The sequence below is a fragment of the Megalopta genalis genome, chromosome 6 (genome assembly GCF_051020955.1).
Source record: "Megalopta genalis isolate 19385.01 chromosome 6, iyMegGena1_principal, whole genome shotgun sequence".
NCBI classification, from domain to species: Eukaryota; Metazoa; Arthropoda; class Insecta; order Hymenoptera; family Halictidae; genus Megalopta; species Megalopta genalis.
Window position 1 is genome coordinate 3,212,987 of NC_135018.1, and position 27,703 is coordinate 3,240,689.

General features: G+C 37.5%; 1 protein-coding gene across 2 annotated transcripts in view; it reads left to right on the forward strand.

Annotated features, from left to right (window-relative positions):
- The window catches only part of LOC117223867 (terminal nucleotidyltransferase 5C), a 150,655-nt gene that overhangs the window by 41,743 nt on the left and 81,209 nt on the right, over window positions 1-27,703 (forward strand). The window contains exon 2 of one of the 2 annotated variants that reach the window (XM_076523059.1): window positions 18,895-18,952. The exons of the other annotated variant lie outside the window; for it this stretch is intronic. The gene's annotated coding sequence lies outside the window, so the exon portion shown is untranslated. The remainder of the gene's footprint in view (window positions 1-18,894; window positions 18,953-27,703) is intronic. 2 annotated transcript variants of the gene reach the window in all.

Consider the following 27,703-nt stretch of genomic DNA (forward strand, 5'->3'; position numbering starts at 1 on the left):
CGCGATACGTTTCAGCCGCCATATTTAATGCATATTTATACAGTGTGTTCGGAAAATCATGGTACAACCGGTAATAGGGTGATTCCACGTGCAAAACTAAGTCGAGAAAAAGGAATAACATTTTCTTATTTAAGGCTCCATTTTCGAGAAAAATTAGCTTGAAAGAGCAATACAGTAATGACTCCCTTACTGACGCTCAGATTGTCCACTGAAATGGATAATTTGGGAAAAGGAGATACGATCGTTCGAGCCTTTAGCTCGTTTTTATATTTGTTGAACATTGATAACTATAAAAACGAGTCGCAAGACTTGAATAATCATATCTCCTCTTCCCAAATTGTCTACAGTAATGTCTCCCTTACCGACACTTGGATTGTCCACTAAAATGGATAATTTGGGCTCGTTCTTATAATTGTGGACAATTTATAACTATAAAAATAAACCGCGAGACTCGAATAATCGTATCTCCTATTCCCAAATTTTCCATTTTTGTGGTCAATCTAGGCGTCAATTAGAGAGACATTGCTGTATTTCTGTGGACAATCTGAGCGTCAATTAGAGAGACGTTACTGTATCCGGTAGTTTTCGATGACAATCGATGACAACGAAAAAGATGATCCCGAAAACGATATTTGCCGATCTAGACCAGCGATTGGTCGCTCTATGAATCCTAATAAAATCCATCCTGGTTCGAAATTACAGCCGATCGATATCGATCGTGCGATCGCGACTGGGTCACGGAGTAATTTCGAAGTTCCCTCGTTTTCTTTCTTTTTCAAAAGCTGTTCGCCCTTGCGGAGGCGTCCGAGTGCTCCTTTTTACCGGCGTAATCTAACCGTAGCAACTTCAACTCTCTCTCTCTCTTTCCCTCTCTCGATTACTCGCTAGTTCTCCCGGCTCCGTGCCGCTCGCGGACTAAGTGCAATTTGCGGAATTGCAGTTTTCATTCGAAGGCGGAAAGTACGGATGTACATAGTCGCGCGAGCGCGCGCGCGCGCCTCGCAGCGCCGCTCGTCCGACTCTGCGAACATTAATCGGATTTACCGCGGAACTTGTCATTTAACTTCGCTCGACACCGAACACTTCACTTATTGTCTTTGAACACTTTGACCGTCGCGCGAGTCGCATACGGGGCGCATGGAGAATCCCGGCGCAATGTACGCGTAGCGAGTTTTTGCCGTTTTGTCCTAGCTCTGTCCCGAGTTGGCGACGATAAAGTGCCGTATCGATGCTCCAATTACTTCACCGTATTATCACATCGTATTATCTCATTTTAACCCTTTCGCTACTACGGGCCACTATAGTGGCCCTCCATAAGATGTCACTGAGGTACTACGGGCCACTATAGTGGCCTTTCGTATGATGCCACTGAGGTACTACGGGCCACTATAGTGGCCTTTCATAAGATGCCACTGAGGTACTATGGGCCACTATAGTGGCCTTTCGTATGATGCCACTGAGGTACTACGGGCCACTATAGTGGCCTTTCGTATGATGCCACTGAGGTACTACGGGCCACTATAGTGGCCCTCCATAAGATGTCACTGAGGTACTACGGGCCACTATAGTGGCCTTTCGTATGATGCCACTGAGGTACTACGGGCCACTATAGTGGCCCTCCATAAGATGTCACTGAGGTACTACGGGCCACTATAGTGGCCTTTCGTATGATGCCACTGAGGTACTACGGGCCACTATAGTGGCCCTCCATAAGATGTCACTGAGGTACTACGGGCCACTATAGTGGCCTTTCGTATGATGCCACTGAGGTACTACGGGCCACTATAGTGGCCCTCCATAAGATGTCACTGAGGTACTACGGGCCACTATAGTGGCCTTTCGTATGATGCCACTGAGGTACTACGGGCCACTATAGTGGCCCTCCATAAGATGTCACTGAGGTACTACGGGCCACTATAGTGGCCTTTCGTATGATGCCACTGAGGTACTACGGGCCACTATAGTGGCCTTTCGTATGATGCCACTGAGGTACTACGGGCCACTATAGTGGCCCTCCATAAGATGTCACTGAGGTACTACGGGCCACTATAGTGGCCTTTCGTATGATGCCACTGAGGTACTACGGGCCACTATAGTGGCCCTCCATAAGATGTCACTGAGGTACTACGGGCCACTATAGTGGCCTTTCGTATGATGCCACTGAGGTACTACGGGCCACTATAGTGGCCCTCCATAAGATGTCACTGAGGTACTACGGGCCACTATAGTGGCCTTTCGTATGATGCCACTGAGGTACTACGGGCCACTATAGTGGCCTTTCGTATGATGCCACTGAGGTACTACGGGCCACTATAGTGGCCCTCCATAAGATGTCACTGAGGTACTACGGGCCACTATAGTGGCCTTTCGTATGATGCCACTGAGGTACTACGGGCCACTACAGTGGCCTTTCATAAGATGCCACTGAGGTACTATGGGCCACTATAGTGGCCTTCCATAAGATGCATTATATTGCATAATGTTATTTCCTCTCATACTGTAAATTAAAGAGCGCATGCTAAGACGTTATAAATACCCTGGAATACCCTTTATTTATAAATACCCTTTGGAGAGAAATTTTTTCGTACGAAAACATTCAAGCAGCTTGGGTTCTCCGCCGCGGTACTCCCGCTGACGATCGGCGTCGCGTAGCGTGCAGTGATGTCGCGGCGCTCCGTTCAGCGGAAGTACCGCGGTGGAGAACCCGCCCGTAGCGAAAGGGTTAAAGAGAGGCAAGAACGCGACGAGAACGTGTAAAAAGATCCGTGACGTGTACCGGGAGAATGCAATCAAAAGGAACGCGTGTGCCAAAAGCGGTTCGCGAGATTTCGTTTCGGGATGATTTTTCGCTTCGGGATTCGGCGCGCTCCGATGGGTCGCGAAACGCTTCCAACGATCAAATAAAGTGTGTAATCGATGACAATTCCCGTTGCGCAACACGGGGATACCGAATACCGAATACCGAAAACAACGGTAGAAAATCATTTGTGCGTCGACGATATAAAAGCGATCAACTGTTAGAACTCGTTTGTAGAATCGAGGAATAACATCGTTAGAAGTAGGCAATCACCTAACTATCACCTAACTAATCACCTAAATCACCTCAATCAACTAATCACCTAAAATCTAATCACCTAACTAATAACCTAATTGACTACTATATGTTGCTTCAAGAGTCCATTTTTTTTCAATTTAGACAGCTGACTAGAAGAAGAATGGTATTATAATGATTATTCTTAATCGACGATTTAAGGTTACGTTTAATTAATGAATTCTTCGGTTTAATTTTATAACTCGATTAACATAATTATTAGAATTTGTTCTTTCGATTGCAATTGGTATAAATCTAGATTAGGTTTCACAAAATTCCGGAACGTTGGCTAAAAAATAGTCCTGTTCGATGAAAGATTAATAATGATATTTGATTAATACGTCCTGGCGTTGCAACTGTTTTAATTCTTAGCAATGGAATAGTTCATTAGTTCATCAACAGTTGATCGACAGTTCATCTATCGATGTTACTAATAATCGAAATAGGGGCGTTAAATATAACAATGATTATCAACATCAAGAAGAAGATTTTCAATCATTTTAATTATATATGAATCGAATATAACATTATTAAATTCTGGGCACTCCTGGCTTCGATATCATTAATGAGTATAGATCGGTTTTCATAATTCATCAATGAGATATAAAGTTCTTAATGAAGTGACTGAAATAATGAATAATAATAAATATAGTGAAATAACAAATATAAATATATTATATAATATAATAATACTGAAATAATGAGTATAGGTTAATATAATATAATAATATTGAAATAATAAATATAGGTTAATATAATAATACTGAAATAATAAATATAGGTTAATATAATATAATAATATTGAAATAATAAATATAGGTTAAAATAATAATACTGAAATAATAAATATAGGTTAATATAATAATACTGAAATAATAAATATAGGTTAATATAATAATACTGAAATAATAAATATAGGTTAAAATAATATAATAACACTGAAATAATAAATATAGGTTAATATAATATAATAATATTGAAATAATAAATATAGATTAAAATAATATAATAACACTGAAATAATAAATAAAGGTTAATATAATATAATAATGCTGAAATCATGAATATAGGTTAATATAATAATACTGAAATAATAAATATAGGTTAATATAATATAATAATATATTGAAATAATAAATATAGGTTAAAATAATATAATAACACTGAAATAATAAATAAAGGTTAATATAATATAATAATGCTGAAATCATGAATATAGGTTAATATAATAATACTGAAATAATAAATATAGGTTAAAATAATATATAATAACACTGAAATAATAATAAAAATATAGGTTAATATAATATAATAATACTGAAATAACGAATCTAGGTTAATATAATATAATAATACAAGTAATATGAATTACATTGACCCTAATTGGCCCTCAGCTTGGACCCAAAAACGAACAATTTGGAAAGAATATGCTCGAATAATCGTAACCCATTTTCCCAGATTTTCCATTTCTGTCTACAATCTGACCGTCGATTAGGGAGAATTTACCGCAATCGAAGAGGACAATTGTCACAATTCCACGGACAATCGGAGAGAATTTACAGCACAGTTACACCAACTTCTCGGTGTGCGAACCGTCGTCGCGTCGCGTCGGAGCTGGCTCGTTCGATCGTTTTACGGGAAACGGCGATCCGATTGTGTCGCAAAAAGAAAGTGAAACGAAATCGCGTGAACGCGTTCGCTTTAGGCTACACGGCGACGGAGCAGAGGGGGAGGGCGGAGAAAAAGTCTAAGAAACGGGCATGCAAAGCAAGTGGCAGCCAGTCAGGCCACGGGGGATTTGCCAATCATAACGAGATCGGTTATTGCTTCGCCGGTCGGATTTCCAGGTGCATACCACGCCCTGGTACGTGCTCGTGAACCTTGAAAGACCAGCGACATTCCTTTTACAGGGCTGAACTGGAGCATTCCCGCATAAAACGCGGCGCGCTGTGACGTTCGAAACGAACGTTGCACACGATCGGCGCTGGTGAAATGCGCGCGGCATTTCGTACTTCGTTCTCGTTACAGGACACGTAGCTCGGCCATTTTATATAGAGCAGCCTTGTATCGAACAATTACCGCGGGAGCGAAAACGCTCGAGAGAAAGAGAGAGAGAGCAAAAACTCTCTCGAGAGAGAGAGGGAGAGAACGAAAACGCTCGATAGAGAGAGTGAGAGAGAGAGCGAAAACGCTCGAGAGGGAGAGAGAGAGCGAAAACATTCGAGAGAGAGAGAGAGAGAGGGAGTGAGAGAGCGAAAACACTCGAGAGAGAGAGAGAGAGAGAGCAAAAACGCTCGAGAGAGAGAAAAACAGAGAGAGCAAAAATGCTCGAGAAAGAGAGAGAGAGAGAGAGAGAGAGAGAGAGAGAGAACAAAAACGCTCTAGAGAGAGAGAGAGAGAACGAAAACGCTCGAGAGAGAGAGAGAGAGAGAGAGCGAAAACGCTCGAGAGAGAGAGCGAAAACGCCCGAGAGAGAGAGAGAGAGAGAACGAAAACCCGAGAGAGAGAGAGAGAGAGAGAGAGCGAAAACGCTCGAGAGAGAGAGAGAGAGAGAGAGAGAGAGATCTACGTCTCGACCGCTCGCCGCCACGCAGTGCGGCGGATCCCCGATCGGGCCGAACAATAGAGGAATTTTGATGACCGGCAGAAAATCTGTTCGTTTTTATTGCGCCAAAAAAGGTCTACGGAGCAATTGATTTCTCGATCTTCTCAGTGCAGGCTGAAACGAAAGCGTCCGATGGAAGGAATGTCTGCTCTTTATATTATTATTTTCACGACTTTACGATACAATCTATCGTTTTCAGAGGCTATGATATTGTCGTCGCTGTTCTTACGATTAAATATTGTTTATTTGTAGAATATTTGCGAAACGCGTCCGTTCTTTTTTAGAGCGATAGAACTTTCGATAGGATTATCTGTCATTTGTGACGGTCGATAACGTAATAGATAACATTTTGTTTTGACGTTTTCACGTTTATCTGTAAACTCTTATAGCGTAAGAAACGCGACTGAACGTCTTCTACCTTTCCCTGTAAAAAATGCGATCGGGAAAATCCACGCAAACGTTCCGTGAACTGGTGCAATCGTGTGCCTGTGTACGAAACGCGGGGATGCCAATTGTTCAAACACACCTAGAATAAACATTTCTTTCGACAGCTGATCGTTGCGTAACAACGTTTACACGAGTGAATTTGTAACAAACATCGTTGAAAGATACGGATAGAATTTTTACATCGCGCGACTTTTTTATTTTCTATTTATTATCTATTATTTTTCCGTTGTATTGTTTGTGCCACTGTTTCAAGCCGGGGGCACAATTGAGACAAAAAGAATTAACTTTTTAAGTTGATTTATATTATAATGTTATATTATAATTGTTCGTGCCTTGCGTCTCGTTGTTATAATTATTGACAATCGAATAATTGTATCTCCTCTTCTCAAACTGTTCATTTTTGTTTAGAAGCTGAAGGAGAATTAGGGAGACTTACTGAGATTTACTTTCAGTCAATTATCAATTATTAGGCATCTTTTATGCACGTTTATAATGCACTCTAGATTCCCTATAATGTACTTACTAAAATGAGATTATTTTATTCCTTGATAATATAAATTAAATAATTAAAATATGCCGAACTATAGCACAAATATTTTCAATGTTCGTTTTCAAATGACATACTACTTGAAATATTGTCTGAAAAATTTGTTAAATTAAAAATAATTTTTCTCACTTCTATAGGATTCCCATTTGATACGACAAAGTGCATTTTATGCATATAAAATTGGGTCTTGTGGCGACTCGTACAGCAGTTACACTTTCAACAATATTTTGAATCGAAACTTCGTTCATATAAAAATGATCCTCGAACGTGATATAACAATTTCAACGGTGCTTCGGGGTCACCACTCGAGTGCAAAGGGGTAACTCCTCGCGCTGTGATTTTCTTCTCGGCTGCGTCGATTAGCGCGTCTTTGTCTCTAAATAATTCCCTCTGAAGTATACTTTGCACAATTCTATTGCAATTGAATACGTATTAATACAAGTTCGTCGCGTTATTGCTGGAAGGGATCCGTATCTTTGTCTCTAAATAATAATATGTATAATTATTTGTCTCTTAATAATTCCCTCCAAAGTATACTTCTCCTAATTCTTTTGCAATTGAATACGTATTATTACAAGTTCGTCGCGTTATTGCTGGAAGGGATCCGTATCTTTGTCTCTATAAATAATAATATGTATAATTATTTGCCTCTAAATAATTTTCTCTAAAGTATACTTCACACAATTCTATTGCAATTGAATACGTATTAATACAAGTTCGTCGCGTTATTGCTGGAAAGGATCCGTATCTTTGTCTCTAAATAATAATATGTATAATTATTTGTCTGTTAATAATAATATGTATAATTATTTATCTCTAAATAATAATATGTATAATTATTTATCTCTAAATAATAATATGTATAATTATTTATCTCTAAATAATAATATGTATAATTATTTGTCTCTAAATAATTCCCTCTAAAGTATACATCGCACAATTCTATCGCAATGGAATACATATTAACCCTTTGCACTCGAGTGGCGACTCTGAGGCACCACTGAGAGATTGTTGTACCACGTTCCAAGATCATTTTTATATTATGAAAGTTCAAGATTTCTTGAAAATCATTAAAAGCGTAACTGTTTTATGAATCGCGAGGCTCAGCTTCATATACATCAAATGCACTTTGTGTATGATATAAAATGGAAATACTGGAAGGCAGAAAAATTGTTTTAGATTCACAGTTGAAGTGGCTTCGAGTGCAAAGGGTTGATACAAGTTCGTCGCGTTATGGCTGTAAGGGATCCGCATCGCAAGGGTTGCATTATCGAGGCACGCTCGTTTATCTCGCGAAGAGGAGAGCGACCTCGAGTATCCGGCGATCTGGGACACGCCGAGACGCACTCGGCATCGCCTTGCCGATAAGAATATGCGGAGACCTTGACAGAGGCGACTCCTCCCACGACTGCGGCCAAGACAAGGTGGACGCGGAGCCGTGAATCGCATACAATATCGCAGGTTTCACTCCGGCGACCGGGCCCCGCGGGCCTAACACGATTCAAATGAATTTTCCAAGATGATCGGCCCGCGAGTTTCGACACGCCGCGGCGCGGCGGCGCGGAGGGAGCGTGCGACGCGATGCAGAAACTATGTCTGTCGCAACCGGAGTGCCGATTGTACACGCGAAAACGTCGAGAAACGGATCGTGACGAGCAGACCGCGGATCTGTTTTTGCAAAATAAATAATCTATCAGTCAATCTGGACAGACCAGACTGCATTTGCTTCTTTGGATAATGAATTAACGAAGCGAGAATTGTGTAACGATATTGTTACGGTTTTCTGATGTCTTCTCTGCTCTGTATTTCGCTTATTCGTTTTTACCGGGGATATATTAATTTATTATTATATAATATAATTTGTGATACAATAATATATATAATTATATATTAATTATTATATATATATATATTATCATTATTATATTATATATTATTATTATTATTATTATTATTATTATTATTATTATTATTATTATTATTATTATTATTATTATTATATTATAGTGATAATATGTATAATATAATATAATAATGATAATATATAATATAATATAATAATGATAATGTATAATATAGTATAATAATTTTAATATATATAATATAATATATAATTTATAATACAAAAATGTTCGTTGCAAAATATCAGAAGTCTTTATGTAACGATTTTTCGACGATGTTTGATTTTACATTCTTTTTCTCATAAATGAATTAGAGTCGGGACTATTGGCTCTCTCTCTCTCTCTCTCTCTCACTCTCTTTTTCTCGGTATTACGCCCGATTTATAAAAGATAATACCGATCGTTTAAGCTCGACCACCGAGAAGACTTTACGATTCTCTATACCCGAGGGAAATAAACCGAAGCTCCACGGATCGACCTTCGGTTACATCGATCACAAAAATACACTGTTGTACCCTACAATTTCGCATCGATTCCATCTACAATAATCTCAAAATTTCACACGAGCCGAAACATCATATCGAAATCAATAGAGAAACCTTTTTCATTATACTGAACCGCATGAAATCAAAATTCATCAATGTATGTAATCGGCTTTAATGAAGCAGCCGAAAGATAAAATAAAGAAACTGTAATTCTGTCGATAGAAGCAGAATAATAAACAATACAGTGTATTAAAAAGATGCATCTGCTTCTCCTAGAGATAACGATAACAAAGCTGAAACTAATTTCTAGTTCGAGCCTGTTTAGAGCAATTTTACTTCGATCAAACGAAGCAGGCAGTCGAAGCGTTAACCTTTTAGGCCAGACGCGCCACTATAGTGGCTTGCTCTAGTAGCTCATTCGCTCATCGTTCGAACCAAATAATCGTCTTCATATGCATTGTTTCACACTTCTTTTGTCTTCGCATCGATTTACAACAGTCTACAGGGTGTCCCAAAAATGTCTCGCAATCCGAAAATGGCGGGTTCCTCGGATCATTTGAAGCAACTTCTTCCTTTACAAAAATGTTCTCCGAGGCGCCGTTAACGAGTTATTAACGAAAAAACAGTGACCAATAAGAATCGAGTACGGCTGACGCGAGGCGGCCCAGCCAACCAGCGCGCGAAGCCCAGTTCCGCTCATTGGCTCGATCGCCTCGCGCCGGCTGAGCTCGTCTCTCATTGGTCACTGTTTTTCGTTAATAACTCGTTAACGGTGCCTCGGAGAAAATTTTTGTAAAGGAAAGAGTTGCTTCAAATGGCCTGAGGAACCCGCCACTTTCGGATTGCGAAACATTTTTGGGACCCCCTGTATATACAGTATCAGACTCTGTACAGTACACATCAGACTTTGCCGTCCAGAGAAAAAAAAAGCCTCGCGCAGAATTCAGTCGTACCTAAAAGGTTAAGACGATTAGGCTTCCAGAAAGAATTCCTGCGGATTTTCGAAACGTTTCGTAAGCCGAGCGAACGGATTCGCTTTCCTACTGTTCTCATTCATCGCACGCGTATCCGTGAAAGCGAAAACTGTGTCGAATCGACGCAAGGGAGGGACGCAGAATGAAACGATTTTTGCGAGTTTCTCTCACCGGCGGCACACTCGACGCAAACGCTACGCGAGTACGTCTCGCTGTTACAAAGGCTGGAAATTTCGACTTTTTCGCGGCGCGTTTTTACGAAAAAACGGAACGATTGTAAAGCGCGTAGCGATTGTTGCGACTCGAGCGAAATTAGCGATGCCGACGTTTAAATGAAACCAACGTCGCGCCTTGTTCGCCGATATCAAGAGTGAACTCGATTCGTGAGTTACTGTATCGCGTAAGAAATGAAGAATATATAAAATACCAGAATATTTAATCTGAATATAATAGTCGCGAGAGCACGATGCAAAGAGGAAGCGCGATCCGCGAGCGTTACGCTAATGACAAAACCGTCGAAAATCTTTCCGGTGCCTAACAATTATAGCTTCTCGGGTGAGTCATTTGTTCGCGATGGCAGCAACGCGATAGCGGCCCGAGTGCTCGGTCTCGATAGGGAAGAAGTGGGCCAGTCGGCGATAAACCAACAGTTTTCAACAAATTCGTGGGTGGAGCTCGGTGGTCGCGTGCTCGTCGAGCGGCCAGTGTTCCGTGTCCTATTATAGAACGGCGATTACATCGTTTCCGATGCTTGTTAATCGCGAGCCACCTCGTTCTCTTATTTCGTTACGCAATTCGTTCGGTAAATTACAGCCGTAAAATTCGCCAATTAATCCGGGGGCAACGTCATTATGGAATTCTGGCGTGCACAGTGTGTGCACGATGAATCGACCGGCTCTGCTCTACCGTGAACTCTCTACTTGCAAAACGTTTTCATTACATCGGGACGTTCTTAACCTTTTAGGTACGGCTGAATTCTGCGCAAGGCTATTTCTCTGGACGGCAGAGTCTGATGTGTATTGTACAGAGCCTGATACTGTATATACAGGGTGTCTCAAAAATGTCTCGCAATCCGAAAGTGGCGGGTTCCTCGGGCCATTTGAAGCAACTTTTTCCTTTACAAAAATTTTCTCCGAGGCACCGTTAACGAGTTATTAACGAAAAACAGTGACCAATGAGAGACGAGCTCGGCTGGCGCGAGGCGATCGAGCCAATGAGCGGAACTGGGCTTCGCGCGCTGGTTGGCTGGGCCGCCTCGCGTCAGCCGTACTCGATTCTTATTGGTCACTGTTTTTTCGTTAATAACTCGTTAACGGCGCCTCGGAGAACATTTTTGTAAAGGAAGAAGTTGCTTCAAATGATCCGAGGAACCCGCCATTTCCGGATTGCGAGACATTTTTGGGACACCCTGTAGACTGTTGTAAATCGATGTGAAGACAAAAGAAGTGTGAAACAATGCATGTGAAAACGATTATTTGATTCAAACGATGAGCGAGTGAGCTACTAGAGCAAGCCACTATAGTGGCGCGTCGTCCAGAGAGATGACATCCGCGAAAGCCACTATAGTGGCGTGTCGTTCTGAAAGATGACATCCGCAGAAGCCACTATAGTGGCGCGTCAGGCCTAAAAGGTTAAAGAAAAAGTCTGATACAAATAAAAATAAAAAATATATTCGCCGAGCTCGGCGGAAAGAAGTCGCGCGAAAAATTCTACGAACCGAGTCCTCGATAAAGGGGGCAACGGATCGTCGGTTCACGCTTTACGACGCCGCGTTACGCAACCTCGACGCACATCCAGTTCAACCGGGGGGGATCTGACTTTCACGCGGTGATCTAATTATTACGCTGGCGCCTGCGAGACGCTGCGATCTTCGAAATACTGCCTTCGTTTAACCCTTTCTGCTCTGCGCAGTAAATTCTCCACGATTGTCCCTCGGCTCCTAGACAAAGACGGATGATTTGGGGAGAGGAGATACGATTGTTCGAGCCTCGCGGCTCGTTTTTATAGTCGACGATTGTCGACAATTATAGCAAATTCTCTGTAGAAGGCTCAGAGCTCGGAATTGAAAACGGTAATCGCCAGATAGTCGGACGCAATTTTTTGAGTATGGCGAATGATTTTTTTTAGAAACTCGGGGCGATCGGCAAGAAAAGGCTGCGGCCTTAGCTTTTTTATTTCTAATTTTTTGGCACGATTCGAAGGCAATTCGGAGGCCACGTGATGCGATTCGAAGGCGATTCACACGATTCGAAGGCAATTCGTAGGCTACGTGATGCGATTCGAAGGCAATTCGAAGGCATTTGACACGATTCGAAGGCCTCGTGAAGCGATTCCAAGGCAATTCGGAGGCCATGCGACACTATTCGAAGGCAATTCGGAAGCCACGTGACACGATTCAAAAACAATTCGGTAAGCTTGCGTAGAGAGTCTCGCAAGCCTCGAATAATCGTTTCTCCTATTCCCGAATTATCCATTTTTGTTCACAAGCTGATGGGCAATTGGGGAGATACTTTGAGACCAGGCCAGAATAAAACAAACAAACAAAAAATACGAATAAGATTCGAAAAGAATCACGATATTGGTAATAATTATTTATCGTTCCTTACTTTGCCGAATACCAACTCAAATAACAATAATTGAAGTAACAAATTGAAGTAATAAAAGAATGAAATTGCAGAAATAAAGAAGAAATAAGTAGAATTGAATCGAAGAAATAAAATTAAGCAATAAAAAGTACTAGAATTGTTAATTTTATAAAATAAAACCGTCTTTTTGATCCACTGTTTGAACAGCAACGCTTCTACTGTGTTCGACGAGTATACTCGTCGTCGCTTGATTTTCGCGACACGCACAGATGCTCGCTCTGAGAAGAAGGCGCCACAGCTAACTACAAACTGGTTAAGTAACGCTGGAAATTCAGCAGCGTCTTATAGTTTTGTCGCGGTGTGTATGTCGCGAGACTGTCGTCAAGTTGCGCAGGACAGGTCGATAAACTTTGCGATTGACAGGGACTTTATTGAGTTTCCTATCAGCGAACAGACAGGTCGAGTAGCTACTATTATACGCCGGGAAAGTGTTCTTCGGTAGCCGGCGGTCTGTCGAATGCCGACAACTTTATGCCCGGTCGATTAGACGGCGAGGAGTGTTGACACGTCGCGGATTTTTCTTAATTCCAGCTGGCCAGTGTTCCGAGTAAGCCGAGTGGAGTCGTTGCGCGGCTTCGCGCATAGAGACGTTACACCGGAGTTATTAATATTTCCTTTCTTCGCGCTTGCACGCGGAAATTTATTTCGCCGCCGAGGAAATTATGGGCGACGGTGAACGTACCTGTTGCGACGACCGCTGCGTTCTCCTCTCGCGCTTCGACAGGAGCTATTCTGCTGTTCTATTTGGTTGGCAACTAAGTAATTGCCGATTTCAGTTATAGATGTCTCTCGCTCCCATTTTTATGATATCCGTAAATGTTATATTATTATTATTATATGATAATATTATATATATTATTAATATATAATAATAATGTAATATAATATATAATAATAATATAATATTATTATAATATAATAATAATAATAATAATTATTATTATATATATTATTATTATATTATAATATTATTATATATAATAATAATAATTATTATTATATATATTATTATTATATTATAATATTATTATATATAATAATAATTATTATTATTATATATATTATTATTATATTATAATATTATTATATATAATAATAATAATAATTATTATTATTATTATTATTATTATTATATTATAATATTATTATATATAATAATAATAATTATTATTATTATAATATTATTATTATTACGTTATTTTTTATTATCCGTGAATGTTAGCAACTGGACAAATTGAATGCAGCGGTCAAGGAAAAGCGACCAGAATTGGCCAATCGTAAAGGTGCCATTTTCCAACAGGACAATGCTAGGCCGCGCACGTCTTTGTCCACTCGGCAAAAATTGATGGATATTGGTTGGGAATCGATGTTACACCCACCATATAGCCCCGATCTCGCGCCATCGGATTACCACTTATTTCGATCCCTGGACAACTCCCTTCGTGGTAAAACTTTTAACGATGATGACGCTGTAAAATCTCGCTTAACTCAGTTTTTGGCCGAAAAGGATCGGACTTTCTACGAGCGTGGAATTTTCAAGTTGTCAGAGAGATGGCAAAAGGTCGTCGAACAAAATGGAAAATACATTACAGATTAAACTTCGTTCCAAGTAAAAAAAAATTTTTTATTTCATTGAACAAATCGGCAATTACTTAGTTGCCAACCCAATAGAAGCTTATTCTGCCTAGACGGTCGTGGCCTAAGATTCGGAACTGTCACCGATCGATTCTCGACTGGTTACCGATTTTCGATAACTATAAAAACGAGACGCAAGGCTCCCATCTTTCGAAATTGTCCATTTTTGCGCGCAATCTGGGCGCGAATTAGGGAGAAATTGACGATCGGATTGAACACAAAAATGGACAATTTGGGAAGAGGAGACACGATCAATCGAGCTTAGCCACTCGTTTTTATAGTTACCGATCGTCGACAACTATGAAAACGAGACGCAAGATTCGAATAATCGTATCTCCTCGTCCCAAATTGTCCATTTTCTTGCACAATCTGAGAGCGCGAATTAGGGAGAAATTACTGAAACTCGTAAAAGAAGCCGCGGATTGCATTTTTGCTAAGGAAGAAATTGATGAAAATGACCTCGGGAACCCCTCATTTCTCACTCGCATAATAATTTTAGGGCACCCTGTATACTTTCATGCGAACAAATCTTTTCTACAGACATTTTTCTCGAAATCTTACTTTGCGACATGATTGACATTTGAGAGGATCTAGTTCTTCGATAAACATCAAATATGTATCGAGAGAATCTCCGGCAAACCTGCCACTATCGCATGAACCAGAACCTTCGACAAATCTTGACTCTGCTCGAATCTTTTCTTGGTACAGCGAAAGTGAAAAGAACGCTCTTAAAGTATCAAAACTCGAACTTCGGCGTGCCGTCATCTTTTTAAGAAACAGAGATCGTTTTATTTACTTTAGCTCACGTCGTGTGTCAACTTTGACACGCGATAATCGGGGCGCCCGCAGTATTTCGCTCGCAGTAATAGGTACATAATCGCACATAGTACGTAATATATGCACACGCATGGTTTCTTTGTATTATGCTTTATGATGAAATTTGTGCTTTCGGAGATGCAATATTTTGAGAAAAATAAATATTCAAGTAAGGGAACAAATAAAAGATCATTAGGATATATTATAAAGAATAGTACTATTATAAAGGATATGGTAGAAATAATAATATTGTAAATAGTATTATAATAGTAATATTCTTTATAATATTATGTTGTATATAATATTGATTATATTATATTAATATTAATTATATAATATTGATCATATTATATTAATATTAATTATATAATATTGATCATATTATATTAATATCAATTGTATTATATTAATATTGATTATATAATATTGATTATATTATATTAATATTAATTATGTAATATTGATTATATTATATTAATATTAATTATATAATATTGATTATATTATACTAATATTAATTATACGTAATATTGATCATACTATATTAATGTTAATTACATAATATTGATTTGATTACCTATTATGTAATATTTACTGTATACATATAATATTATAAAGAATAGACTATATTATAAACAATCGAGTTGCCAATTTATTGGCGCAAAGGGTCTCGTTTTCTCTGTGAAAGCTCGCCTTCATTGAGAAACCGCAGCGATGCCGTTGCGCCCACCCTATCGCGCAACAAAGTGTTTTGACATTTCCTCGCCTCTCGCTGTCTTTGAGGAAAACAAGACCACCAGAAAGCCGGTGAATGTAACCTCGAAGGGTCTCAAGGTGGAAACAGGAGGCGCAACGGCGGGAAATTAGGTCGCGGAGAGAACTCGAATTCCCGAGTGCGGGTTACGCGAGACAGAGAGGCGAAAGAATACCGGCCGCCGCGGCGCGGTATAACGATCCATCGAGAAACCCCTTGGCAGGCTGCTGGTTCGATCGTGCGAGGTGCCTGTCTCGCAATAAACCGCAAGGCTCCGAAAAGGTCCCGAGGTACGATTAACCATCGCTGAGTCTGGTCGGTGCACAATCAAGGTCTGGGCGCTTTCGTTCCGAACTCGACTCGGACACCTCAGATTTGTGTCGGTGCGAATGCAGGCGCAGCTTAATGCGTTTGCAGATCGAGCCAGAAACAGAAAAATGAACGGAAAAATAAACGGAAAATCGGCGGTTCCGTGGCGCAGATTTTTGTGGACGTTGCGACACGTTTCGCTTTCTTCGCGTGCATCTTTCTCTGCCGATATTTTGTGCAACAGAGCCACGATCGTCGGAGTCGAAACGCGAGTCGAGCCGTTCGGACGATCGAATAGCTCTGTTTTTCTATCCAATCGTGTCTCCTCTTCCCAAATTGTCCATTTCTACGAGCTGAGAGACCGCCGAAGAGAATTTGCTCCACCAAAATGTTTCTAAATTCTCGTAATCTTCTCGCAGTTTTTTAGCACGCGTACGCGAACGTGCGAAGATCCGTTGCGTTTGCAATTATTGGACCGTGGGAAGAGCTTTTTAATTAGAGAGACAGCGTCGACGCGGCTCGTCTTGGAGAGGAGATTCCGTTCGGGCCGTTCAGAAAAATGCGCAACAATCGGATCTTCGCTCGAATAAATTTTTGTTAAGACACCATGCTCTTGGGACCGGTGAGATATTTTAAAGCTCGCGGGTCAAGCCGTTCGGATGATCTAATAACTCTGTTTTTCTATCTAATCGTGTCTCCTCTTCCCAAATTGTCCATTTTTACAAGCTGAGAGACCATCGAAGAGAATTTACTCTACCAAAATGTTTCTAAATTCTCGTAATCTTCTCGCAGTTTTTTCTCGCAGTTTTTTAACACGCGTACGCGAACATACGAAGATCCGTTGCGTTTGCAATTATTGGACCGTGGGAAGAGCTTTTTAATTAGAGAGACGGCGTCGACACGGCTCGTCTTGGAGAGGAGATTCCGTTCGGGCCGTTCAGAAAAATGCGCAACAATCGGATCTTCGCTCGAATAAATTTTTGTTAAGACACCAAGCTCTTGGGACCGGTGGGATATTTTAAAGCTCGCGGGTCGGAGAGAGGGCTAGTTTTATTTTGTAATTTCCCCGAGGGCCGCCGGTTGACATGGTTCCGTACAAGCGGATGAAGATACGTGTGTACCGGAAAACGAAAATGTCACCGCACCGGCGACCGGTCTTTCGCGTATTACGGCGAAATTATTCGCCGTTCGGCGGAAGTCGCGGAAAACGCGCCGGACAAGGATTTTTCTGGTGGAATCGCGCGAAAATTTCGCGCGTCGCGATGCAACACCAGCAGATGCAGATATTTATACTCGTCGTAAATCGACCATTTTTGTGCAGAAATTACTGTTCTAAACAATATAAATTATAACGTACAGGGTGTCCCAGGTTTTAATGTTCAAACTTTGTTAGTGTATTCTATGGTACAAAAAATTCCGAACGAACCTCGTCCGATTCGCGTTGGTAAAACACGGTTGTTTCTCTTCTAAATATCAGAAGTTGCTAAATTCTACGTGTTTCCCCTTGAAAGCAGGCTCGATCTCGATACAATTTATTTAAATATATGAACAAATTATGCATTTCTTAGAAATTCTACACAATTGCAATATACAATTACATATGTACATGTACATATTATGTACTGACATGAACGTACTCCGCGGACAACGCGTACGATAAATAAACAAATGTAACATAAATTAATTTATAATTAATGATTTTTGGTAATGTAATGGTGCATCTAGAGATCCCAAGAAAATTTACTGTGGCATTGTCCAATGATTTTTCAGAAAATACTTCATGACACTCGCTTACTTTATCTCTGTTACACGAGAACACCCCTTTAATAGAGTATCAAAGTCGAGAAAGAATTATCATTATATATACAGGGTGTCCCAGGTTTTAATGTTCAAACTTTGTTAGTATATTCTATGGCACAAAGTAAGAAAAAAATGTTATGCAAACATAGGTCATATAGAGCTTCATTAAGAAATTATAACAAAAATTCAGAATAGGAATAGTAATCGACTTGCTGTTACTGCGAGCATTGGCTTGAATAGATCAGCACATGCCGTGTGTTTATGTGAGCTGTGTTTATTAATACATTTCGAAATGTATTAATAACCGTTGTTGACAATACATGATTGACGTCGATCGAAGATTTTTTTTTATTTTTTATTTTTTTTTTAGTTGATTACTATTCCTATTCTGAATTTTTGTTATAACTTCTTAATAAAGCTCTATATGACCTATGTTTATGTAACATTTTTTTCTTACATTGTGCCATAGAATGTACTGACAAAGTTTGAACATTAAAGCCTGGGACACCCTGTATATTGTTACGGCGGCTTAACCAAATCAAGTCGCTGTAATGTGAAACTGCCCTGTTGTGAGCAACTCCTTAAAAAATAATGGAAGATAGGGGTTGCCAAGGAAGTGTGTAATAATAAACAATAGACAATCGAGGAACATTTTAAGTCGAACGAGCAACATTTTAAATTGAAAGATCTGTAGTTTATATTCCTTAGTTTATTCTTTATTCTTTATTCTTTATTATTCTGATAGTTTATATTCTTTATTGTAAATAAAATGCCGCGTTGCGAGAGAAATGAAATGATTCGCAACATATATAATATAAATTACATTATAAAATGTACTTTTTATTATCGTCCGTATTAATGTATATTTGTTCTCAATTGTTCCAGGTAAGTCGAGGCGTGATTTTACAGTGCCGATTACACGGGCTTATGGTTACAAATAGTTGTAAGTACTGTGCAGGTCTCTAAAATATTACGAAAATTATCACCGATTCCATTCATTTCGATAAATGGATCGTTCTTGATTCACGATAGAATTATTATGAGATCGGGACACGTGTAACGCGTATGCATTTGTATGCATTAAACTATCGATGCAATGTAAACGAACGAACTTTTAACGATACAAAACGGAATTACATAAACGTGCGTGTTAATATTAGTAGTTGAACAATGAACGAAACGGATTTCCGGATAGCACAGCTACGAAAACACAACGGAGGCCGGTTGCATATTTCATTAAGTTACGATACCAATTTGAAACGAGATCTCGTACGATGTATCATCATCAAATCGTACGAGATATCGACGAGATTAATAAAATACGTTTGCATCGAAATATAAGTTATCTGCTTTTATTTTTCGTTTTCGTTGCTATATTTCATTGCTGTGTGACATTCTTTAGAATTAGTTGGAAGCGGTAATTTATTTCACAAAGAGGTTAGAATTTCCAAAGTGGCAAAAGAAGAGTGCATTAAAGTCTCGAGGGGCCAAATGCTTCTGTAAACTTTAATAATTAATACTAGATTTAGGGAGCACAAGAAACAGCTGTTTTATATTTCTTCATAATTTAGTTTATGTATATATTAGTTATACTAATATTATTACTAATATTATACATACATATACATATATATTAGTTTTACTAATATTATACATACATATACATATATATTAGTTTTACTAATATTATTACTAATATTATATATATATATATATATATAATATATATATATATATATATATATATATATATATATATATATATATATATATATAATATATATATTTTTTATATAGTTTTACTAATATTATTACTAATATTATACATATATATATATATATATATATATATATATATAATATTAGTAATAATATTAGTAAAACTATATAAAAAATATATATATTAGTATATATTAGTTTACACATTTATTTATTTTATTCTGATTTTGAAGTGTTACTGTAACATTTATCGTGTAAGTAGCATATAAATTGTATAAATAACTCATAAATATATCTTTACGATATGAATAATCGTAAATTAGAAAATTAGTGGCCCGTCATTTTGACGGGTTCCGTAAATCTAGTGCTAACAATCGAGATGATGTTTGGGTAATCTCTCTTTCAGCTGGTAATTATTTAATTATAAAATGGTAATTATTTTCCAAAAAAAATGAGAATGAATTTTTATACAACTTCTATTTTTACCAACTGCATCCGGAAGTATTGACGACTATACTTGCTCTTAGCGACTGTAGATAGTTATTTATACAATAATAATGTGAACAATATGCCACTGACAACATAGTAGTACAGTTAGAAAAATTAAATGTTTCTTAAATGGCCTTAGTTGAGTGGTCAGGAGGTCCAACAACCATTTCTTGATAATAAGAAATCAATATTTATTTATTCAATATTTAATCAATATTTATTTATTCAATATTTAATCAATATTTATTTATTCAATATTTAATCAATATTTATTTAAACGCCGAACCTGGTAACTTCTCTTTCTTCTTCTTCTTCTATGCAAATACGCTTTGATGTCGCAGAATTTTGTGACGTCAAAGGCATTGTCAAACAACGTGTGTCGATCCGAAAAACATTGTCAAACAACGTGTTTCGTGGAATTGTGGCGTCGAAGCTGCAAAAAGCGCTAGCGTCCGAAAACATGATGCAGCACGCAGGAAAAATATGAAGTGTCCCGTGTATTTATGATCCCGGCGAGCATAATTCCATAAACGGCGCAGTAGTTAAGAGACGTCGCTGTTGCATAAACAGGCTATTTCCCGATTGCGTCGGAACCAACCGTTCACTTTTTTTCAAAAACCGGAGCTTAATGGTATTTACGAAAAATAAAAAACATCGAATAACAGTTCCGATAATATATATATTATTATTATACTATAATAATTATAATAATAATATAATATAATAATATATTATATATATAATTATTATATCATAATAATAATATAATATAATAATATATTATATATATATAATTATTATATTATAATAATAATATAATAATAATTATATATATAATATAAATAATATAATTATTATAATATAATATATTACCATGTTCTTGTTGTAGAATGATAAAAAACAGAAGCCACAGAGCAATAAAAAAAAGTAACACTTCAAATAAGCAATGAAATTTCAATGAAATAAATATCGTATTTTGCTGTTCTAGAATATAAAATAAGATATTTTATTTCGATAAATTTCTCTCTCTCTCTCTTTCTCTCTCAGTCTCTCTTACTCTCTCTCTCTCTCTCTCTCTCTCTCTCTCTCTCTCTCTCTCTCTCTTACTCTTTTATTCTCTCTTGCTCTCTCTCATTCTCTTGTTCTCTCTTTCTCTCAGTCTTCCTCACTTTCTCTCTCTCTCTCTCTCTCTCTCTCTCTCTCTCTCTCTCTCTCTCTCCAAATCGAAAGTACAAAATAAAATACTTCATCTTCGACGATGAGTCCACGCTATACTGATGAAATCTGTCATAGAGTACATAAAGGCTGCCTATATCTATTCTGTCCTGTTGACACACGTACACAGAGATCGAGGAGCTGTTTCTTGCAAATATATTATGTCGGACAGAGGTTTCTTGTACTCTTCTCTTTAACCAAACGTTTCTTCTCACGTTTCTTGTACTCTTCTACTTAGCTGCGTCGATCTATTTTTAAAAGGTCAATCCTGTACGCGTTCTGTCGATCGCGTGGCTGCGAAATCAATACGTTAAAGAATGGTGCGTTAACCGAATAAAAAAGTGAAAGGAGAAAATCTATTTTACCGTTTAACACTTTATCGACCGCTAGCCTATTTATCGGCTTTTCGATTGCCAATGCTTATCGATCGCTAGCCTATTAATCGGCTTTTCGATTGCCAATGCTTATCGACCGATAGCCTATTAATCGACTTTTAGCTATCGACGGTTTTCGCTTCTTTACTGTTTTGTTAGTAGCTGACCTCCTGTATGCTGACCTCCCCATATCCTTATGAATTATAATTATAATAATTATTATTATTTATTATTATTTTTAAAGGAATAAGCACAACACAATGAATAGCGAAAATTTAGCCGGTACTGGGAGCAAATGCGCGCGCGACTAAGCCAGTCCTTACTGAGTGGCAGCCTCAACCACGACCGGACGATAAAGTGTTAAGATTAAAAATAGTATTTTACTCAGCTGTCTGTCCGAAACACTTCGAAACGCTTCGAAACGGGTTAGGCAAGGGAAACGCATCGCGGTCGCCGCGCCAGCACCCGTCCCTTTCCCGTGAAAGTATTCCGCGGGCGAAGATGCATCTGACGAACAATGTCGTGTCCCCCTATTCTTCTTCCATCGATCTGACTTTAGACGAGTCGTTCGCCGCGAACGTGACCTTTTTCTGGTATTTAGGATAAAAGGTATTTACAGACGTGTTCTGGGCTGTTGCGCAGCCCGTGGAATCGCCTCTTCTAGCAGCCGTCACACCTCGATACACCGTTTTAACCCTTACCTTACTATTTGCTTCTTACCGGCTGGAATTCGTCGTGTTATTACAGGTTCGGTGGCGGGAGCAATTTCTGCGTCAATTTTTCGTCTGTTGCGTAAACCAGCTGAATGGATCCGCCTTCTTACAGCTGATTCTTCGCACGCGAATATTTGCGCAACGTCTGTGTACGCCTTTCTTCTCGGTTTGAAGCAGTTTCTCTGCTCAAGCAATTTCTTGTCAGTAGAATTCGTTTTCTTCGTTAGACACTCGTGACGAGTATACTCGTCGTGCGTAAAAAGTAGAAACTATTGGCTATTTAATAAGCTATTTAATAATCTTGACAGAAGCTTAACCAGTTAGTTGTGTTCGACGAGTATACTCGTCGCGGAGAAATAGTAGTATTTTGTGTCACGACGAGTATATTCGTCGTGCGTAAAAAGTAGAAACTATTGGCTATTTAATAAGCTATTTAATAATCTTGACAGAAGCTTAACCAGTTAGTTGTGTTCGACGAGTATACTCGTCGCGGAGAAATAGTAGTATTTTGTGTCACGACGAGTATATTCGTCGTGCGTAAATAATAGCGACCATTGGCTATTTGATAACCTATTTAATAATCCGGAAATCATCTTAATCAGTTAGTTGTGTTCGACGAGTATACTCGTCACAGAGAAATGGTAGTATTTTGTGTCACGACGGGTATATTCGTCGTGCGTAAAAAGGAGCGACCATTGGCTATTTAATAACCTATTTAATAATTTGGAGATCACCTTAACCAGTTATCTTTGTTCGACGAGTATACTCGTCATGGAGAAATTATAGTATTTTGTATCACGACGAGTATATTCGTCGTCCGTAAGTAATAGCGACCATTAGCTATTTGATAACCTATTTAATAATCTGGAAATCACCTTAATCAGTTAATTGTGTTCGACGAGTATACTCGTCGCGGAGAAATGGTAGTATTTTGTGTCACGACGAGTATATTCGTCATGCATAAAAAGTAGTGATCACTGGTTATTTAAATTGTAATTTTAGTGAAAACAAAAATATATTCCCAAATTTCAAGATGTTTAGAATATTTTAAGATAGTAGCAAGAGAGAGAGAGAGAGAGAGAGAGAGAGAGAGAGAGAGAGAGAGATGGGGTAATAGACCAGTTACTGTGGGGTGACCAATTGCTGTGCCTTTCGTTCGTTATCGTATATAATTAACTTTGTATTTATCGAATGAGACACATTAAATATTTGTACTCTTTTATTCTGCTTATTTTCGTGAATACAGAAAAAAATTTAATTTCTCTTATTAAATTACTTATAACTTGGAAACACAACTCTGCTTAATGATACACACAAAAATGATTCGACCACGCTCTTTTATGTTTTAATTAAAATATAATATATAAAATATAATAAAAAATAATAAAAAATAAAATAAAAAATAAAAAATAAATAAAATAAAATAATAAAATAAATAAAAAATAATAAATAAAATAATAAAAATATAATAAATTGGTACGTACCAATCGCTAAGTTAAAAATTTGTCCCATACCGGGGAACAATCTCAGAGAAAACAAAATCAAAAACCTCGTGAAATACCTAAAGGAAACAACAAAACTTAATGACTAGAATATTTTAGCAGATGAAATAGTGCCTAAAAATGAAGCAACGTTGAAGCAACGTTAAATGCAAGCTGCAAGAGAAGAAACAGAAGAAACGGTTCGTAATGTAAGATAAATTAATCAGGCGAGAGGAACGTGCTGCTCATCCAGGACAGATTACAGTGTCTCTGACCATAAGAGTAATGAATCTAGTTGCCCCATGGTCAGACTCAACGACGTAACCGCAATTAAACCTCTTTAACTACGACAAAGCTGTCCGCCTTTTTTTACTCCTGTCTTTTACCGGCTCTTTGTCCATAGAACATTACGGCTGACGATCGAACCACGAGCTGTATATTTTCGTCTCGAATCGCAAGAAAATCTCGATTGTAAGCTCTGAATTTTGTAATCTTTAATCTTTAATTTAAATCGCTTATTATGTCATTATTTTCTGTATTATATTTTCTATATTTGTCTATTAAATTTTTTATATTTCTATATTTCTATATTATATTTTCTATGTTTCCGTGTTATATTTTTTATATTTCTATATTATATTTTCTATAAGTTGCATTCGTTGTTAATTTCTTTTTAACGTTAGATTAATATTTCTCTATATTCGATCGCAAAAATCGTTAATTTCGAAGAAATTTACTTTACTTTACTTACTGAAACAGTTTCGGTAGGACGAATCCAAGTAGAAGCATTGCAGAAACATACAATACTTACACCGTCGAACATTTTACGAGTATAAAATCCAGAGGAAAACTTTATCAGATTATCATTGAGGTCTGTATCGTTTTATCTTTTGTATATTCGTGTCCAACATGAACGCATAACATCCGCAGTTCTTATCATCGTATCTGCGGATGTAAGGTAAAGCAGCGGAAGTCGCGTGTTTTGTTGTTGTTTTTGTTTTAAAATATTGTGGTCTACTGTTTCAGTCCACCTGTTTGCACGTATCTCTACTCTAACGTCGAATGTAGAAGATATAATGTAGAAAATATAACGTAGAAATATGGAAAATGTAATACAGAAATATAGAAAACATAATATGGAAATGTAGAAAATTTAACGTAGAAGTATAGAAAATGTAATATAGAAAATATAATATAGAAATATACAAAATATAATATGGAAATATAGAAATATAGAAAATTTAATATAGAAACATAGAAAATATAATATGGAAATATAGAAAATATAATATAGAAATATAAAAAATATAATATGGAAATATAGAAAATTTAACATAGAAGTATAGAAAATATAATATAGAAATATAGAAAATTTAATATAGAAACATAGAAAATATAATATGGAAATATAGAAAATATAATTTAAAAATATAGAAATATAGAAAATTTAATATAATATGGAAATATAGAAAATATAATATAGAAATGTAGAAACATAGAAAATTTAATATAATATGGAAATATAGAAAATATAATATAGAAATGTAGAAACATAGAAAATTTAATATAATATGGAAATATAGAAAATATAATATAGAAATGTAGAAACATAGAAAATTTAATATAATATGGAAATATAGAAAATATAATATAGAAATATAGAAATATAGAAAATTTAATATAGAAATATAGAAAATATAATATGGAAATATAGAAAATTTGACACAAAAATATAGAAAATATAATATAGAAAATATAATATAGAAAATATAATGTAGAAATATAAAAAATATAACGTGGAAACATAGAAAATATAATATAGAAAATTTAATATAGAAAATAATAATATCGCACCCAAACAGGCCATTTTATTTTGTCCACCGGAAATTCGCGTCGCGTGCGGCATCACACTCGATGACCGACTTATAACAACGACTAAATTACAAATAATTTCACCATAACCTTAACATCGACATAGCATTAAGCAACACAGTCGTAAGACCTATCGAAGGGTAATTCACAGCAGCCCAAAATTTGGCATTTCCAGGAGAAATCGCTGTACCTTCGAGACCCAGTACAAACATCTCCCGAAACAACCGCAGCGAAACAGATTCAAAGAATCGATCTTTTGGTCATGATTTCGACGTTTGTCGTCTCTGTGCAACGTCCGGTCGTGTTTCACCGAGAAAAAGTCGGCGCGGATCGGGTGATTTGCGACAGAATGCCGAGCGACGCGGTGGAACGCGCAGCCGTAAGCGCGCGCAAGCGTGTACGCGCGGCCAAGAACGCGAAAAATGCCTGGAAAGTATTTCCATGCGACGGCCGGCCGAGCGTAGGTATTCGGCGTGGATAAATCGACGATGACGGGAAACATGCTAATGCATATACGCGCATATAATACGGTTGCGGCTCGCGAGATTCCGGCGATACGAGACACGGCGCGTTGCGCGCCGCGGCCGATCTCGATTCTCGCTCGGGAATCATCGAGAATCATCGCGGCAAGCCGAGAGTCAGCTCGCGCGTGCCTTCTTTGTGCAATGATCGCGTAACTGGCGCGCTTAATTACCGCGAAATTTCTCGAGTGTTTTGACTTCATCCGAGGAGTTATGTCGACAGGACACCTGCCTCTCGGGGCACATCATGCCTTTTTCAAACGGGTGTTTACGGTCCGATGATTAAGCTATAGAATCGCGGATCGATGATCGCAATCGATGATTGACGCTGCCCGCGTTCCACGGATTTTTCCACGCGTTTCCACGCTGCTCTCCGACAAGGCCCCCTCCCCGTTGTGGAAATCCGTTTGTTTCGAAAGCTGGCCGAACAATTTACACAATTTGTTTATCAGACGTAAACATTCGGTTTCGTTGCGAAAGCGATTGCTTGAATAAATGTTGTTCTTTTTTCGATCTTGTATTATTAATTCGGTGATGTTATCTCGGGGTCTCTGGTGACCCCAACGACATTTCCGGCGTATTGGTTTACGCTATTGCGTGTTTTTTGACCCATTAATTGCCAAATCTTTCTTTCGGGGGGGAATTTTTGACGGGAAGAGTTATGTATATGCACAGAAAGTTGTGTAATAATATAATTATATTCAAATTATGCATTTTATATTTTTTTTTTAAATTCTAAATGGGAATTGTAGCAGATTGCATGACTAAAAGAAGAAGAAATTTTTTTATTGTATGAAAAATAAAAGATTGAGTAAGTAACACATAGTTACTATAACCTCTATATTACATCTTTATGAATGATATTTAATTATGATATATAAAAACTAAATAAAAAACATCATACTTCGAATATGATAATTTTGTTGTGTTCAACTTACAAATGATTTCCAAATTTGTTAAAAAGAAACGAAACCCAAAATACACACCGTCTGCTATAAACAATATTGTACATATGTATAAATTTTTCCAATTTCTAGAGTCCTCTTCCTAAACAATGTACACGTCCAAAACGCAAAATCTTAATGTTTTCCAATAATTACGTAAAAGTTATTTCGTGTTTAATCGGCCATGCTGAATTGTCTATCAATCTTGCTAAAAAAATAAATATGATAAATAAATAATCTAAAATTGTCTCAATAAATTGTCTAACCAACAGGAAAAGAATAATATATATAAAATAATATAATAAATAATAATATTATAATAATATATATATATATTATATATATATAATATATAATATATATTAT